At 34.4% G+C, this 19,909-nt stretch overlaps 1 protein-coding gene across 4 annotated transcripts in view; it reads left to right on the top strand.

The window, feature by feature from the left end:
• Positions 1-19,909, top strand: part of LOC123671920 — a 197,521-nt gene that overhangs the window by 20,656 nt on the left and 156,956 nt on the right. For 3 of the 4 annotated variants that reach the window (XM_045605809.1, XM_045605814.1, XM_045605813.1), the window contains exon 2: positions 15,928-16,024. The exons of the other annotated variant lie outside the window; for it this stretch is intronic. The gene's annotated coding sequence lies outside the window, so the exon portion shown is untranslated. The remainder of the gene's footprint in view (positions 1-15,927; positions 16,025-19,909) is intronic. 4 annotated transcript variants of the gene reach the window in all.

Genomic DNA, 19,909 nt, shown 5'->3' with positions numbered 1-19,909 from the left:
AAACTGACCAGAAGAATATGAAACCGCAGAGCCCGCTCTAGAGGGACGGTATTACTTTTTCCAGAAATCTGGATACATGGAAGAATGAATATAATATATTTGCTCACTTCCCGGACGCTTTTTCTCTGAGAAAGTAGTCCGGCCTAGTCCGGAAAGTATGTACTTCCCGGACTAGTCCGGAAAAGAATCGTAGAATCCATAGCAACCGAGATAACGGCTGACAGTTCATATGAAATTAGTTGTCAAAAATTTGCAAGTTTTATTTATCGCAATCGCAATAAAATATGGAAAGCAGCAGCGATAGTGTTATTTCACATGGTTGCCGAAAAAATATTGTACGCAACACGCCCGAAAATGTTTTTTTTGGACTCACAGACTTCCAGGACTCGCTTACGCTCGTCCTGGAATTTTGTCTATTCGTCCAAAAAAACCCTATTTTCCGGACTTGTTACGTAAATTACTATTTTCGGCAACCGTCCGGGAAGTGCTTACTTCCCGGACGCTTTTTTTTGAGAAAGTAGCATTTCCCGGCCTAGTCCGGAAAGTACGTACGATTAGATTTACTCATTACCTGTCAAATCAACTTGATGGGAATAATAATAATATAATATTTCAGAAGAAAAATGTTTGATGATGGCAGCATCATTTCAAGTGCATTCATGCATTTTTTATTGTGTAGTCACTTCCATCTCATTTTCCAAATTTTAGGAGTATTTGTCGAAATTCATTTCGAAAATTTGAATTTTTCTCTCAAAATACTTTCAAATTTTCTAGTTTACCAACAGAAATGAAACTAGAAAGTTAATTCTTCCAAAACTGAAATGTGAACTACATCTAAGTAAAGCCCTTCAGGACAGGAAATAGTCGACGGCGACAACATGGCTGACTTTTAGAGCCGTATTATGGATTTTTCTTTGCCTAATAAAGAGGATACGACCAATTTTATGAAATTGCACTAGGCACGTAACGATCGAAATTAGATCCAATTAGAAGCACGCACGAAGGTTTTTTTTCTTTCATTGAATGTGAAATGGTGAAATGGTCAATGACAACAGTTTACTCAACTTAAAGATTCGATCAGCTTGAATTCGAATATATACTGTGTCCGTAAAGTATGGAACAAATTAATTTTTACCTAAACGGACCATTTTAAGAAATAATACTGAAACACGTCGATTTTTCATTTTAATTTACCGTATTTTAAAATAATAATCTAATATACAGGGTGAATTACTCTCGAGTAACCGACGTTTTTTTCAAAATGGAACACCCCCATTTTGTGTCAATTTTCCGATTACTCTAGCTGAGCTGATTCCAAAAATGTATCACATGCTGATTCCAATTATCACAGGGTGGACAAAAATACAATAGTTTTGTGTGTAACGCGTAACATTCTTTATTAGTTAAATTGACAATATTATCAAAATACTTATTGTCTAGCGGCAATGGTTTTGAATATAACACCCTGTAGTTTGCTACATTTTTAGATTAATAAAAATGAGCTGTTTCCAAACATGTTTGGTACTTTTGTGGTCTAGCAGACAGAATATGAAAGAAATAATTTTTTATCGATTTAAAAAAAAACATAGTCGTCCAGTTTTTTGTGAAATGTCATTATTTGTTTATTGCCGCTAGACAATAAGTATTTTTGATAATATTGTTAAATTAACTAATCAAGAATGTTACGCGTTACTTTATGAGCACACACAAAACTATTGTATTTTTGTCCACCCTGTACCCATTGAAATAAACATGTGATAAATTTTTGGAATCAGCTCAGCTAGAGTAATCGGAAAATTGAGACGAAATGGGGGTGTTCCATTAAAAAAAAATGACGGTGACGTCATTACTTGAAAGTAATTCACCCTGTATATTAGATTATTATTTCAAAATACGGTAAATTAAAATAAAAATCGACGTGTTTCAGGATTATCTCTTGAAATGGTCTGTTTAGCTAAAAATGAATTTGTTCCATACTTTACGGACACAGTGTATACGCAAAAACTCAAACCGATCGAATCTAGAGTATCGAAAATATTGAATATTTCTGTTTCCTATTTTTTATTTCTGACGACGTGATAAGATTAAGAATTTCAAGTCTCTAGATCTTTTCGTTCGACAATTATATCATTCATGGATTTCCAAAAACAAAATGAAATTGGGGCATATTCGTCATTAATGTGTCGAAGCTTATCGTTGTAGACCATTCTTGGTTCAATATTCAAAAATTATAGAACTCATGAGATCAGGAAACGAGCGCTTAAAAAGACCAAAACTTTTTCATTTAAAGAAAATGACGGTGACATTATTACTCGAAAGTAATTCATCACGTGTTTCAGGATTATTTCTTGAAATGGTCTGTTTAGCTGAAAATGAATTTGTTCTATACTTTACGGACACAAAAGTGTTTTTTGCTGAATTTGTCTGGCCATAATACACTGTCCGTGTCCGTGTCCGTGAAGTCCATGTGAAAATTTATCATTACCAAGAACCCTACATTGAAAAGGGTTTAAATTCCTCTGAAAACGTCTGCTCCTGAGTGAAATTATATCTCAAAAAATCGACCAAGATGACCCTACAGCGAAATTATGAGCACTAAATTTCCAAATTATGGATTTTAATGGTTAATAATCATATTTTTTGTCTAAGGATAATTCTTTAACGATCCATGTTAACGCCATTTAAGGAGTTCATATTCTCCTCCATTAGATTTTCATGAATTTTTCGACAGATGTCAATTGTATTCTTAAGTTTTATGGTTCTATGTCCCCATTCGCCATATTTAGACTGAGCCAATCGAAAACGAGAACACGCTTGTCGCCACTGTGGTTTATGTAATAAATCATATAGTGAGTTTATTAAACATAGTGTTCAATTAAGCCTGAAATGACGAATGGGGATCATAAACCATAAAACTTAAGAATATAATTGACTGAACTGAACTGACACACGTCAAAATAAAAAATATTGGGCCTGATAGTATTTGATTGTATATAGAACGAATTTATTTAACTGAAGAATACTTCAGTGACTGAATAAAATGGGCCTAACAATTTGAATAAATCCCAAAAATCACGTAAATGGGGAATGTTAACAGAAGGCCACCATATTTAGGCTCAGCCAATCAAAAACGAGACCGCGCTTGTCGCCACTGTGTTTTATTAAGTCACTCTAGTAAATCGTTCTTATCAAGTAAGAAGAACTTATTCAAAGACAGAAAGCCGGATTTTTTCTCGGTATAAATAACGTTGTAATATTTTTAAAGTTTTCCAGCCTTTATTTAAATAGTACTCAGTTTCCAAGTAATTTACTGGGTTATGTTAATTTGAATTTTTGCCACCGTGGAATGTTGTGCGACTTCATTTTCATTTTCTCATTATCTGGATTGAAAGAGACATAATTGAATCCATTCAATTTTGGTGAGTCTATTTTGAGTAGGTGCGCCCTCCCTTTAGGGATTATGGTGTTTCATCCCGAGATCGTTATGGACTTCAGTTCGGCAATCCAACGATCTCTGCCTGAGAGATCACTCCATTGTGGAGAGATGCCTCTGCTGCAACGTGGCGGCTCCATTGAACCCATTGTAACACCACCTCTCGAGCAGACAGAGTTACTACACTACACACTCCTCCACAAGCACTGACGACCTACCAAAGGAGGAAGTGCGCAAGTAATACTTGAGGGGTGGGGGGGGGTATTTGGCGCAAGCAAACTGGGGGTGGCGGAAATGCTAGGCTCAGCGTGCCATCGGCGCTGGTGTCCAATAAACCCGCCAGTAGCCGTGACGTTGAGCACGGCAGTGAGTAGTTTCAGCTCTCCAACGTTGCAGCTTTCCGCCCAACGTCGCAGTCACAACTTTGGTGAGGCTGGTGCGCCCTCTCTCTAGGGGTTACGGTGCTTCGTTTCGAGATCGCTGGTGGACTCTTCAGTTAGGCAATCCAGCGATCCCTGACTAAGACACTCTCTCACACTATCGTGGAGAGGTGACTCTGCTGCAACGGGGCGGTTTTCTCAAATCCGCCAGGGTTGCTTCAAAGTATGACGCGACGCCTATAACGCCACCTCTCGGACAGACAGAGTCATTACACAATTATAAGATCTCTATGAAAGAATTTCCCTACAAACCTCAGGACCTCTGGCCAGTTGGATTTCGGAGCATAGCAAGCGAATTCTCAAGCATCAGCCCTCAAAGAATCCAGGTTATATAATTATTGTATTTTTTCATGATTCTTAATGATCTCAAATCAAATTAAATAAGCCCCCGAACCGCGCGAATACAGTTCACTGAGTATTAAATAATCCACATTTCATTATATATTATACTCATTCGACATTCGACATCGTTACATCTAGAGGGAATAACTTTGCGAACTTCGGTTTTTCATCAATAGAAAGACCGTATTTATAGTGTGCTCTAACAACGATATCAATGTTCTAGTTTGAATAAACAAAATTGTTCGTAAAGAAAGCGGTTCATGAAACCAGAATAGTGGGTACAGTTATTTTCAGCTACATAGGCGTACAACTTTGCATCCGCCGTTTTTTTCCGAAATTCGAGGCTTTATTGTAACTGGTGATACATTTATGATTCCATCGCTGGCCACTCCTTTCTCCCATCTTTCGGGCAGTGTACGAATAATGCGTCATATTTTAAAGCGATCCCCGAATCGATCCAATTTTTTACTGCTCAATAAGACCGGAAGTGCTGGTCAGTCAGGCCGTGTGCCATTGATCGAAACAATTGATAGTCCAAGGAAGCAACATCTGGAGAATATGGCGGGCGGGGTAGGATTTCCCATTTCAACATTTCCAAGTCTTGGCCAATTTCGGGTGGAGCATTGTCATGCTGTAAAATCACTAATCAGGTCTGTCGTTGTATTGCGGCCGTTTATCTTCAAACGCTCGGAACAAACGCATTAATTGCGTTGTTGTGATTGTTTGAGTCGGTTTTAACAACTCATAATACACTACGCCGAGCTGGTCCCACAAAATACTGAGCATAATCTTGGAACCGTGAATATTCGGCTTGGCCGTCGACATGGAAGCTTGGCCGAGATATCCCTATGATTTTCTGCTCTTGGGATTATCGTAATGAACCCATTTTTCGTCTCCAGTAACAAAGTGATGCAGAAATCACTTCCGTCTATGCCTTGCAAGCAGCTGTTCACAAGCAAAACAAACGCAGTTCAACATCTCTCGGCTTCAACTCGCACGGCATATTTGCTGTTGAAAGGATTGTTCGAGTCATCACTTCTGTTTTCAAGGTAGTAAGAAAGCTGATTTTCTCCAAGAAGCTAAGGTTAACGTTTTTTCTCGGCCACCCCGTTCACCATATTTAAATTCCATCGAACATGTATGAGATATGCTAGGGAGGATACAATTTTGTATCAACCTCCACAAACCTTGTCACAGTTCAAGTTACGTAGAACCAGTTGTCACAAGCAAAAATCCACCATCTTATTTCGTCGATGTCAGGACGTGACAACAGTGTATTAATCCAATGGGCAGTCAAACACATTATTTATTTTCTTTTCATTGAATGTTCATAAAATTTTCTGTAAATGTTATCGTATCATTTTTGATGTAACTCTAGCACATTGCTAAAAAATGAAGATTCCGAAGTTATTCTTTCTGAATGTAACATTTCTAATGTCTGAGCTTTGTTTGGGAATGCCTTGTAGGAAAATAGTAACTCTTACCTCCAATGATGATTCGTCTTATTCCAGAAAACAAATACATGTTCATCAGACCATGAGTGGTGATGCTGAATTTTCATTTTTTCTTGGAATGATATGTTAGGAATGACTGCCAAGAATTCTCTCATTATCTTTGTGCTCAGGATGCTATTTTAAATCTTTAGATGTATTAGATACTCTATTTGAGTGAATAACGAAAATAATCAGTGGCGGCTAGTGACAATATAAGATGGTGATACGCATCATAAAAGAAATTATTATTATTGTACATACAGGGTGTCCCATAAGTGGCACGTCACAGTGACACCGGAGGTAGGTTAGCTAAAGAGGGACCTAACCATCCTAAAATGACCCCAGTAAAAGTTGCATGGTTTTCGAGTTATTACCAAATTACGTTTTTTAGTGAATTTTCACCTTTTTTAACATTGTCAGGGTCAGAATTCTGCTGGAAAGCTCTCGAAGCTTATTTTTTTTGTTGTAATGGAATCTTAAATAGTTATTTAAGATGACATGAGTATGATTCTGTCAAAAAGTTATGTGGATTTCCGTAAATTAATGGATAAATCTTGATTTCAATTGCTAACGAGAACTTCGACTTTGGACACCTGCTGTGAAAAAAAATCCTTGAAACAAAACGAGCAAGTAACATCAAAAAATTGGGCATTTTAGACAGATTTAGAAATGGTACAATACACGAATCTTATGCCCATAAAACTAGGTATTTTCATCATTTTAACGATGCCCTACTTAACTAAGTTGAAACTAGGAACCCCGCTATCAGGTAATTTTGCCGCTTGCTATGACATTACATTTGATACCGGGCTTTGTTATTATTTGTTAAAGTCACAATAGGGAAAAAGATGGATTAGGGGAAGCGAAAAATGAATATTATTGAAAAAAAAGGTAAATTAATTAAAAACAGACTTAACTTTCGATTATTTATTTAATTCTTAAATCTAACTTACAGTAAATGTTCAAACTGTTTCCCTCGGACTCTAATGCATAAATGACACCGTTTTATAAAATTTCGATTCAATTTTCTTAAACTAATTTCCGATATGGTCCGGGCTGCGTCGAATACGCGTTCACGCAATTCTTCCTCGCTTCTTATTGGTTTTGCATACACTTAGTTTAAGAAAATTGAATCGTAATATTATAAAACGGTGTCATTTATGCATTAGAGTCCGAGGAAAACAGTTTGAACATTTACTGTACATTGTACATAAAATGAATTTGAAGAAAAAAACTCCATCACTGTAAATATATCTATTTTAGGCAAATTGTCACTTTGTCCTTTCACGAAGCCTTCTTCCATTATGGTGACATAAAAACAAAACTCGAGTTAAAACTACACTGCACAACTACAAACAGCGCGAGAGCCTTGGCGCGGCTAAGTATTTAAACGTAATTTATGGTGTAGCGATCACAGGCCAGGGACCGTATTCTCGACAAGTGATCTTTCAAAATGTATACGTTCTTTCAGTGCTAATTACACTGAATGAACGTAAACGTTTTGAAACATCACTTGTCTAGAATACGGTCCCAGTGCCGTGACGTCACAGACGTGTCGGAGACCGAAGCAATCCGCGCTAAAATACGTAAATTTAAATAATCTATTTCTCAGTCATTTATTGATTGATTTATCAGTTTTGCTCTATATTTTGATTCTATCGTGTCAAATATAGTATTATCAACATCACTAAACTAGTCCATTCTGAACTCTCCATTGCACTTTGGGTGAATGCAATGGAGTCCACCCATGGTTCTGATGATCTCCTTTTCGATTTCTTGAACTTTGACATTATTATTTATTACGACTGCGCCATGTTATGATAATATAAGTATGCAAGAAATACAAATACTTTATTTCCATCTTAATTGACAACTATCATCACAACTACTCATATACCCATAGACTACTAGTTAGTTACATCACAAAGTATTTTCATTTACTTTGGCAATTTGAGACTACTCACTAGCTTCCGCTAAATCCATTTCGCCTTCAGGTAGTAATGAAGTCGATTAACAAAATACATTTTTTTTCCGAAAAAAATTCACACGAACACTGAAACAAACTCAAAGAAAACAGTCGAGGCACAGCAAACACTAAAACCAAATCAAAACAAAGCGAAAACTAACCCGATTTCTCGCTTCTCTATATTAACCCGAATAGTGCAGAATAATTGCAGTTCGCCCTTTGGCCAACCTTTTGCCTTATACTTTCTATAGAAATCAATCATGTTCGCTGTTGTCCACTTATAATGATCCAAAAATGTGGATTCAGAAGATCCCACAATAAAAAGAAAAATGTTCAAAATATACAAAAATCATGTTTTTCTAAAATCTCAGCATTATTTTCTGTTATCTTCAAAACTCCTAAAAATTAACTTCAGCAACACTGAGAAGTTATTTGAATTTGGATGAAATCAAGATGATACGTTAAAGTAAAAAACCTACCTAAAACCGCTTTGTACGATCATGTTTGAATACCTACTTACATGGGCACTCAGCATTTCACAGGCTTCCGAAAAAACAAAAAAATCAACCCTAAATTTCAACTTCAAAAACCTACCTACTTTGTAAATTGTTTGCTACAGTATTAACATTAAGAAAATTAATTTAAAAGGATTTAAATTTCAATTACAAAATTTAATAATCTTACCAAATCTAAATTAACAAGTTGATCGCTTCAAATCATGTTGGCTTTAAGCGCTCAGTATGAATAGGACTTTCATCCGCCTTCAGAAACAGAGTAAATCTATTCCGAAAGTTCATTAATCGGCCAAATGAAAAATTTAATCAAGCGAGTCCATACAACGTTTATTGATACCGCCGAACTTTATATTCTGTTTAACCTGACGTTAATACCAAATGTCATGCCTATCGAACACTTTCCTTGACATTCAACCGGTCTTAAATATAGTTTGAATGTCAGCAAATTTTCACATTTATGAGTGCAACGGGCTTATCATAACTTAACGGGTTTCATATGTCACTGACTATGAATGCCCGTTGTTTTTTTTACAGGAAAATGTAGGGTAGTGTTTGCTTGCCTTATTACTGCTATATATAGTTGAACCTGTTGAATTTTGGTTGAGGATTATGCAGTCAAAAATGAAGGTGGGATAACTTAAAAAAAAATCGGAAAAGATAGGTATACTCTGCCAATAAATTAATGCACCTCTAAAACTTAGGCAGAAGTTTTTTTTTTGTATGACAGGTGTTCTTTTCCTGAATGTAAGTGTGCAAACCGTATGTGCATAAAAACCTCTATTTTACAAATACCGGGTGTCGCTGTTATAGACATCTGAAAATAAGAATGCAGCACCAAGGTGGGCAGACGTAGAACTATAAATATTGACATTGTCCGATTTGATCATTTCACGTTACCCTTTAATCATTAGTCTCAACAAAGTATTACAAATGCTTATGTATTTATTATTTTTAGGAATACTATAGAAAGTCACATGTCCATTTTTCATTTATTTATTATTCAAGATAACTCAATTTAAAGATGTTTCTAAAAATGAATGAAATTAATTTATATAACTATGCTCCTTAAAACTGATCAGATTGATACCTATTTATCCAATTATATTATGGCTTGACTAATGAAAATTCAATTGAAAATATTTCATAAAATGTGATAGAGAAGTAACATCACTATGCTCCGAAGAAAAATATATAGAAGTACATAGTACATGTCCAAATATTTCTAAGGAATTTCCCCAATATTGTGTAAAGGTTCCTTAGTTTTGAAGATTTCAAAATAAAAAATTCAGTATGATTTTTTGATTGTCTATTATAACTAATTTTTTTGAAAAATCAATTTATGAACAACTAGTCCATTTGCTGCAATAGGGGAAACACCTGTCATAAATTTAAATATACATAACCTTCATTTGATTCATACTAAGAGTAAAATCTAATTTGGCAGCAAAGGCATTTTGGTTTTTGTATAAAAATTTCCGTAAAATTTAGGATAATTCTAGTATTTTGAAAACATTCAAAATATTTTGGCATGATTTTCTGTATTTCAGGAAAATCTTGAAATGTTATAACACAACTTAAAAATCTAATCAAATCGAGTAGCATTTCATAAATGTATCTTTGGCACAATTCTTGTGAAATGCCAAAAACAAAAAAAGATTATGTCACATATATAAGATCACATTTCAATTTTGTTCGTACTAAAACAATACGCTGATTGTTGAACGATGTGATCTTTGTAAACAGATTGTACTGCTTCTACTATTGTATCTAATATTATTGAGACCAGTAAAACTGTTAAGAGCACTATCTGTTGTTATCAGGTCACACAAAAAAGACACTTTAGGAGTATTCACTTGCAATTCGAAATCCTTGAAAGTTTTAGGCCCATTTTAATCAGGCTGACCCTGGAGAAGCTGTAATAGACCTTGTGCAACTTCCATTTAATCTTGGGAAGTAGTTTGTACAGCAGCTTCACAAGAGCATTCTTCAGCAACAAGTATTTTTTGTTGATATTTCTTTGTCTCAATCTTTCAGATCTACTACTAGAACATTCAGGTTCTTCCTCTGTGGTAGTAGATCCAACACGAAGATTTCTGGAAGCAGTCTTTTTCAAAAAATTTCTTTGTGTAGAAGTGGAATCTGTAAACGATTATCCTCATAAATATAACCTAAAATTTCACGTATGATCCGTAACAAATATAGTTTCTATACTATAAAAAGAATTATGTCAAGATTTTCAGTTACTCTGATTGTCACCAGGTGGCGAAGCGCTTATGTTGATTTGCCCATAGCCTGTTTTTTTCAATAAATTTATAACAATCTTAAGAGTGTAACAGTTACATTATCACTTCATTATCTTTCTTATTACTCGAGAAACACAATATTTTAGCATGCTTTTATTGAATTTAATAATTAACATTATCAGCAGGGGTGTATCTAGACATCTGGAGTAGCAGGCTATGGAAAATCATACAGAAGCAGCAATTGTCGAATGCAAATGCTTAGTGTCAGTGTAGTATTTTTTGCACATTCTTCCATTACTTAATGAATATACAACGGGAAAGACTAAATCTTACACGCGAAAAATGTTCTCAAAACAGTAATATTCTTTGAGGAAGGTTGGAGTTACCGAAGAATTGGTGAAAGTTTTCATGTTAGTCACACAACCGTTTTATTTCATTAACTGGTCGCACCGAACTTGTGATCTTTAATTGAAAACTTACAACTGAAAGCTATTTAGTGGGGATTTTATAACCACATGTAATGCAATTTCTGCCATAAGTTGTGCTAGGATTTTTTTGATGCAAGGTGAATAATGATGCCTCACTCCACTCGAGTTGTGAGAAATGAGAGGACGTCGGTATCGCTACCAGGGAATGGCCAGCTGAGAGCCCGGATTCAAATCCCATAGAGAATCTCTGGGATATTCTTGGAGGAAGATTACAAGAGGAACGTAACTTGAATACTTTGTAAAACGTACTGCAGACACTGGATTGCAATTTGAAAAGACCTGCAATAAAATGGCATAAAGTCTCTTTTAAGTAAGGACCGTCGCTATCCAATAAGTTATTCGTATCAGAGTTGGTAATACTCGCTATACTGACACTTTCGTTCAACTTGTTTCTTTTAATAGTTTCGTTTTTTCGATGTTAAATTTGGATCTTCATTTATTTAACATAAAATCATGGTATTTAATAAAAGGATGTTCCTCAAGTAACAAGAGAGATAATGGAGAGAACCAAAATGAAAATGTTGAAAAAAGATGAGGCTGAAGTGTAGGTAAGTTCAATTGCATCTTGATAATGTGACTGTTACACTGTTACAAATTTTTATGAAAAAACATGCTATAATTGCGTAACCCGTATTTATGAAATAGAGATTTTCATGCGAATAGGGTTTACAGACTAATGTTCTGAAGAAAATAACCTGTCATTCGAAAAAAAAAACCTTCAAATCAGACGAGTAGTTTTGTCGAGAATGTACGGGTATCTTAAATTTTACCCAATTTATAATCGTCCATCAGTTTATTGGAGAAGTGTTATTTATGATTTGGGCTCCATCATTTTGGTTGAATATTTTAATTTTCTACAATTTTCGGAATTCGTATTTTATGTTTATAAAATAATTTCTTTTTAATTCTGTAAATCTAAATAAAAAATTAGAAATGGTATCGGATATCCCAAATTCGTTCAGTGGAGGAATTTCAGAAACCTTTTGAGCTAGAAAAAAATGAACGGCAAATTTTTGGGTTTGATTTTTGAGAGACTTAATTTGGTGAAAACATCAACCTCATAAATTGAATTCTATTAAAGGTATAGGAGATTGGAATTGGCAAATGGCGTGAAATGAAAAATTCTCATAATTTATTTATTAATGGTTCTATAAACATGAAACGAAAACATTCTATAGGAAGTTTTTTCAGTTGAATCCATTGGTGTGATCATTTGTTTTTCATTTAAATTAGTGTCGGAGTTATATTAGAAACTTGTTTTTTAAATATAAATCATTACAACTTCAATAACAAATAAAATTGTTTTTTTTTTCTTTTTGAAAAATATGGAACACGATTCATGAATTTTTCAAACTAAAAAATCCCAAAAATTTCAGTTTTACACGCCAAATGAACCAATAATCTATATATAATGAACTATAAACTTCAGGTAATTGATATATTCGGTGGACATCAAGATCTCCGAATTTAACACCTTTAATTTTTTCATGTGGTCATACTTGGAGAACAAAATCAATAATTCGAAAATTCTGGAAAAATCGAACGGTTAAATCCGGAGATCTAGGTGGCTCCCGAATATTTCAATTATCTAAAGTTCACATATTATAATATATAGGCAGTGCTTGATTTGCCATGCGAAACTTCTGATGATTATTTTAGCTTGATAAGAAATTTATATTTCATGTTAAATATCTTTGAGAAGGGAAAAAAACGATTTTTTTCGTCATAGAAGTTTTTATGACTTATATTCAAGAAGAGCACAAGTTTGTATTATAATTTCAAAAATAATTGCAATAAAAAACATATAATTACAAGAATGGATTCTGCTGGAAAAAAGGGCCTGTAGGATGTTTTTCGTTTGCATGTTGAGAGAACCAGTAATGAAGAAGTTATGACAGCTTTTCATTGTAGTCCATTTTCTAATTTCCTCTCAAAGCTTGAAAACAGTTAAATTTATGAAATCACTTCAGTAGGCAATAAATTTGGAACACCTGATACGTTAAAATATTTTCGTGGTAAATTAATCTCCTTACCATAACTTGGACTCAATTCCATAAAATAAGAAAAATGATACAAACAGCGTTGTCATTGTTTCTGGGAAAAACATTTTTGTAAAGAAACCGCAGTAGTTCAAAGCAGTTACATCTAGTTTTTCCTTCTTTTTGGCAACTGGCATCACAGCGGCATTTCCTGAGAGACACAAATGATGAGAACGCCGGATGCGACTGGCATAGAAAGCAAAGAACACTATCTGGATCATTACTGTTCACATAGTATGATAAATAGAGCGTGGTCCATTATATCACGTCAAGTGTCCAGGTGAAGAGATGTTTTCCGACAGGAAGCCTTTGCATGCCTTAGGGCAATTCATGTCTGTTTCGTTTGCGAGTTGTAATTAGATGCACTTTCTTTGACATGTATCTAGCTGACTTTTTCCAAGAAGAGACTTTGATGATATGAAGTTTCATAATAATATTTTTTCTACATATGTGATGTAATGCACTGAATATTGTTATATTATTAGTTATCTAAGTTACTATGGAATAGATAGATGAAAGTTGTCAATTAATTGAGATAAAATAAAGTTATATTTCTTTCAGTGAATATTTATTTCCATAACACTCAGTTTGTGTTTTTGAATTTCAAAGTTTCTCTTCTTAACTTGTATGTAAAAGTGAATATTATCTCAACTGTTATCTATGGACAAAATGAAATCAGGGCAACTAAATCTAATCCCTTATAATTTATCTCAAGGGGTATGTGTGTCTCAGTTAACCCTTTATCTATTGCACAGGCCCACAAAATAAAAAAAAATAGTGCCAGAAATACTTGCATGTGCAATAGCACCCTATACCATAACTTCAACAATCCGATGTACATGACGTTCAACATCAAACTGAGGTTCACGTCTTTCTCCCCGACGTCGTCTAACCCTTTTTCGGCTATCATGTGCACCCAAGGAAAATCAATATTCATCAGAAAAGACGACCTGATGCCATTCCACAATCCAATTTTGACGTTCTCAGTACAACTGAAATCGTTCCCGGCGATGCTCAATCGCCAGAGGTAACACAAGATGGGGTCGATAATGCTGCAGTGCAAAAGACCTTATCCGGCGGTAAACCGTTCGGACAGTAACAGTATGGCCTTGTTCTCCTAACAACTCATCAGTCAAAGATCGAGTTGTCAGAAATCGGTCTCTAATGGCCATAAGACTTAGACGTCGATCTTGAACTCCAATTGTGCCCCTTCGACGTCCGGTGCCTACTCTTCTTCCATTTTGGGCATTATCAAACCACGCTTTACAACATCTCATAACAGTAGGTAGTTGGATTTCTCCCGGTGTCATTTACATGACTATATATGTTTCTCCGGTATAAAATGAAACACCCTGTATATTACAGTGCCCCTAAGAGCTCGAAATGTTGAATAATCATACATACGATACATACCGAATTCGTGACAGCCTGTTCAATATTTCAGGTGAGGAAATTTCAACCTAGAAGTTACCATTCAATTAGTAACTGAAAATACTCTAGTCGATAAAGGCAATATCGTTTAGCCCTTGTGAAGATAGATAAATGGGATTAGAGTTCAACACGCTCAAACGAAATGAATTGATTAATTATTATGGATATGAAGAGTAATCAGTATAAAAGGTAAAAATCATCTCGTATTTTTCTCTCTAATGATTATTGATGTTATTGGGCTAAGAATGAATTGATTTATAGCCTTCTTTCTCACCTTCTTCGTTATTATGAGCACTCTAGTTTTGTAATCAGTTAACTTTTCGAGAAATATGAAGGAGTTAAATGAAAGCATCGGTGAAATTCTCTAATGGAATTAGTGAAAAAAAAACTGAAATGTTATTGAAACTTTGGTATTCATGAATAATTTATGGATTCTATCATAACAATGAATTTGAATTACAAATTATTTATAAATCGACGTAAAAGAGGAAGAGGTAAAATAAAGGAATATTATTAAACTCTGAAAAACTGAGAACCAACGACTGGAATCGTGATGGAAAAAAATTTCACGGCCTTAAAATATTCATAGAATCTGAGAATACCAAACATAAAATACAAAGAAGAAAGGACTGAATGAAGTCAGGAGCTTCTGAAGCATTCATTTATGCACCAATTGTGCCTTATGAGAACGCATATACCTATATTTAGTTCTGCGGTCTCCAAGGGCGCAATTGGCAGAAGAAAGAATGAGCGCTCAAAAGCTCCCAGCTTCTGGTCAGTTCTTTCTTCAATTTTCAATATTGTGTTTGAATTTTCTTTGGTTCTGATGTCCCTACCAACTCGAACTTTAGCACGAAGTTTGGAAATGTTATTCTACACACAAACTTTCAACTCGGTAGGTTTTTTTTTGATATACTGCTTAGTATTTCTATGGAATTGAATGAAATAGTGTAGATAGATTCAATATTTACTTATAATACAAGCGCAGAAGGAATTGATATTCTTTCACGAGTTCAAAATGAGCCACAAAGGGGCGAGTTTTTGAATGAACGAGTGGTAGAATGAGCCTTCTGTAAGAGTATTATACTTTTTTTTCTGTAATTCACTGAATTTTTATTGAAATTAATGAAATATTTCCATGAATATCGTTTACTGATTTTTGCATTCAAAAATGTGGGTTGGCAGAACAGTATTTGTATCAAAAATTTGACTGATAATAGATTAATTCGTGGCAGAAGAGTTTCGAATACCAACATATAATCTGCGATATTCTCGCACGATTTTGTCCTTTAAGATGTGGCAGAATGAACCAGTTAGCCACAGAATCAGAGAAAATAACTCAGGTATTGTCATATACCTATATAATTTCATTCTCTATACTATCTATGGTATTTTAGAAGGCTGATTTTTTGATACGAAGAATGAGGAAGCATGGGCCACTAGCAGAGTTTTTCCGGGATGGAGTACTTTTACAAGAATTTTTTTGAATGAAATCTGGCAGTTAGTGAAGAATTAATGAAAAATGAAATTTTTTCAGATGTCGAGAACCGGGGCCATATTACTGAATGCATTGTGAACAGAATCAAATACATCTAAGAATACAGCTAGGCTTGAATAAACTCAATTGAAAATAGGTAAGTTCTCTCTATATCAAAGATAAGAAAAAATATTTTCTAGTTGATGAAAAAAAGCTCAAATGAACAATGGTTACCTAATTTTTTCTCATTTGAAGATTTTTATTGATCAAAAGTATGTTATTGATACGATGTGTCATACCCTATATGCTGTGTTAATGTTTTTTTTAGTTTTGAATATATCATCTGAGTGGTGGCATTGGCAAGTTATCCATAGATTGGGAGAAATGAAGCCTTTATATTTTTTTGAATCGCTATTTTCATATAGATTAGAATAAGGACTTGTAGTCCATCAGCTGATGTAAGACCAATTGCCCTGAAGACTGTGTATTTAGTGATTTTAATTTGTATTATGAAGAGTATTGGTTGATTTTCAAGAATAGTAAGTCCTATAAACAAGAGCCCATCAAATCTTTGATTTCGAGATTCAGGGTATTTTTTGTAACACCAAAAGTGAAGCTTTTTATGACATAACTACAAGAAACCGAAAAGTTTATTTCTAGATCAATTTTTTTTAATTCTTGTCAATTACCAAAAACAAAAACTATAACACACTGTATCTGTGAGCCCATGTTCATAGAAATATATTCTGGAAATTATCCGAAGAATCTGTCATTAGCTTTTGTACCTCTAATCTAGGAACACCTTGTATAGGAACTATGGAGTAAGTTTTTTGTATTTGAAGAAAATGAGCTACGAACTTCGTTGAGATTTTATCCGTTCCCCTTATTTTGCCGTTGTGTATAGTTTTGTCCCTTGATCAGCTGTGTTGCGAAATGTAAAAATTATCTTATATCTGAGATACGTACCTATTCGGGACTGAATATTTATTTATATGAAGTATTCCTATATTTGGCTCGATTGAAACGAAATAGAGTTTCCTAGGGAGTAGCAGTTCATAACGAAAGGTCGGAGTAAAGTAATGAAAATAACCGGAAGGGAGCTTGACAAATGTATATTGTTTCCCTCCTCTCTCCCTAAGGGATATCCAGAACTAACGGTAATCGATAGAAACGACCCCGATGAGAGAAAATGAAAAAATTAAATTGGGGAGAAACAAGAGAAGCCCGTGTGAAACTTATAAGTATTGGTGGTTTTCATAGGATATTGCCCATTCAGCAAGTGGAAACGTTAAAAATTGTTTTTCATTTTTTTATCATCCAACGAAAATCGCAAATACTGTTGTACAATCATCACGTAATTCAATAAGTACTGGGTCTGGTGCACAGGTACACCAGAGGTTTCTCACCACTTCATGGTTCCCGTTAGAATCAAGTATCAAACGATGCGTGTCAAATTTTGGAACATAGAGTTAAGTCTGGATCGAGATATTCAAGCGCTATATTTGTTGATGTTTGAACAATGGGTAAAAACTAGTTTCGTGTATTGAGAACACTCATTTTTGTGATGGAAATTGTGCAAGCAAGGCAGTGGCTTCATTAGTGTTATTCACACTTTGTTCCATCGACAACAACGGTTGAAATGAAATGAAATAAAATTAACTTTAACACATTTTTAATATCAACAACAATTGTTTCACCAACTCTGTAGCTGTTTCAGGTTAAATCTACATCTCGAATGGTGCAAAAAATTGATGGTAGACTAACTTACATAGCTAACAAGCTATTAATTAGTGAAATAATTAAAATTTGTAGAAGTTAATTGTATTTTATTTCATTTGGTGATGAATTTCTATCAAATCAAGACCGAATCTATTGAACGGTTGGAAGATGATCGAAGAACCGAAAGTTTTTGTCATACATGAATAGTGGAATTCGAAAGTTGCAGGCAAATTGATATTAGCAATTGATTTTTGTTCTCAATAAACCAACTTTAAAATCATACTAATTCTTTTTCGATATCTAATACAGAATAGTTTTGCTTTTTTCATACCTATCATATCTTTTTTCGGCAACCGTCCGGGAAATGCTCACTTCCCGGACGCTTCTTCTCTGAGAAAGTAGCATTTCCCGGCCTAGTCCGGAAAGTACGTACTTCCCGGACTAGGCCGGAAAAGAATCATAGAACCCATAGCAACCGAGATAGCGGCTGACAGTTCATATGAAATTAGTTGTCAAAAATTTGCATGTTTTTTGATCGCAATCGCAATAAAATATTGAAAGCAGCAGCGATAGTGTTATTTTACATGGTTGCCGAAAAAATATTGTACGCAACACGCCCGAAAATGGTTTTTTTGGACTCACAGACTTCCAGGACTCGCTTACGCTCGTCCTGGAATTTTGTCTATTCGTCCAAAAAAACCCTATTTTCCGGACTTGTTACGTAAATTACTATTCCTGATGAAAATAATCCAAGATTATAATCAAACTTGGTCGACGTAAAAAATATTGACGAAAAATTAAGTCAGGTGGAAAATCTTTCAAAAATCACAAGAATTCAAATATCTCGGAAACTGTTTATTTTCCGATATCAATAAATATGGTTCAAATTATAGCAAATGAGTAAAACTAACACGTCCTCCAAGGTTCACGTCTAATTTGGTAACAACCTGTATAATACGGTGCTCTGCATGTCTGTTGGTTTTTGGTTCATTTTTTTTATTTCCATACATAAGGAATTTTTTTGTATGTGATAATCTAGGGCCTATATAGAATCAGTTATTGATTGTTTACATGATAGTTGGGTTCAGTTTATATGTAATGTTATAAGTATTTGTTTAGATGATTTGTACCATGAAGTATGTACCTGATATACAGGGTGTTTCATCATTCATATTCAGTGAAATTCAAATAACCAGTAGAATTCTATGATCTACGAACTTCCGTTGCTTAGCAACGAATATTAATATCCTTAGAACTGTCTTAATTTCTTCATTAATACTTACGTTGGAATCGAGGGTTCGACTCCCAACTAAGTTTCACCGAATTTTTTTTGTATAAATACATTTTAGCATCCGGAATTTTTGGAAATAGCAATAATTCAATAATTTTGACTCTAAGAAGCCATTCTAAATTTTTTTTGGAGGTTTTAACGAAACATTTGAATGGTTGTAGTTACGGAACCGTTTAATATTTTACAATTCTGTTTTCATATTCGTGACTGATAATTGAAGGAGTACAATTGTACAAAATTTCATCCATTTCGGGTGAAATTTTTTTATCGCTGTAGACATGTAAAAAAAAATTTGTGTTCGATTTTTGACAAAAAATTTGCAGAGAAATTCTCAGAAAATTGTGTTCATTCAGAAACTAAAATTCAATTTGACCACCGGAAAAAAAAATTAGGAACGTTGCAGGTTTTCCGCCATTTTGTAATTCTTTTTTCGGATTTCATCAACTTTTCTGAATAGAGGACCCAAAAATACTGAGATTTGACCAAAAACCGTTTCTTTGAGTGTTATACGAAACTGACCACACCCATAAGAATATTGCTCAAAATTGACGTTTAACACCCTGTATCTCGCTTATGCGTCGAAAACGGGATATATTGTATAAGGCAAAAATGATTCTCCCGATGTCCTCTACACGAATATATATGTTTGTCCAGTTTATGATGAAACACCCTGTATATGAATAATTTGAAATTGCTTGAATGTTATTTAGCGCTTCAGTAAAATGATTGCATATACTGGGTGATTCACCGCGATGACCTATTTGATGTTTATTTAGAACCAATTTTAATTTTGTGCTGAAAATTTGCATGTTGGGATTTGAGACAATTGATCTTTCTCACCTTGTATGACGGTGCCAAGCAGAGATTCAGAATTTTTATTATGAATTAATTCTTTGTGGTTACGAAAACAAAAAACATTGATGATTTACACGTACAGGGTTATCCCATATTCACGAAAATAGAATAATTCTGAAATTTTCCTACTCCTGATCCAAATTATTCGATTTCAGAAATATTGAAGAAAGGCGATTT

The sequence above is a fragment of the Harmonia axyridis genome, chromosome 2 (genome assembly GCF_914767665.1).
Source record: "Harmonia axyridis chromosome 2, icHarAxyr1.1, whole genome shotgun sequence".
Lineage (NCBI taxonomy): Eukaryota > Metazoa > Arthropoda > Insecta > Coleoptera > Coccinellidae > Harmonia > Harmonia axyridis.
This window is presented reverse-complemented; position numbering and strand designations above follow the sequence as displayed.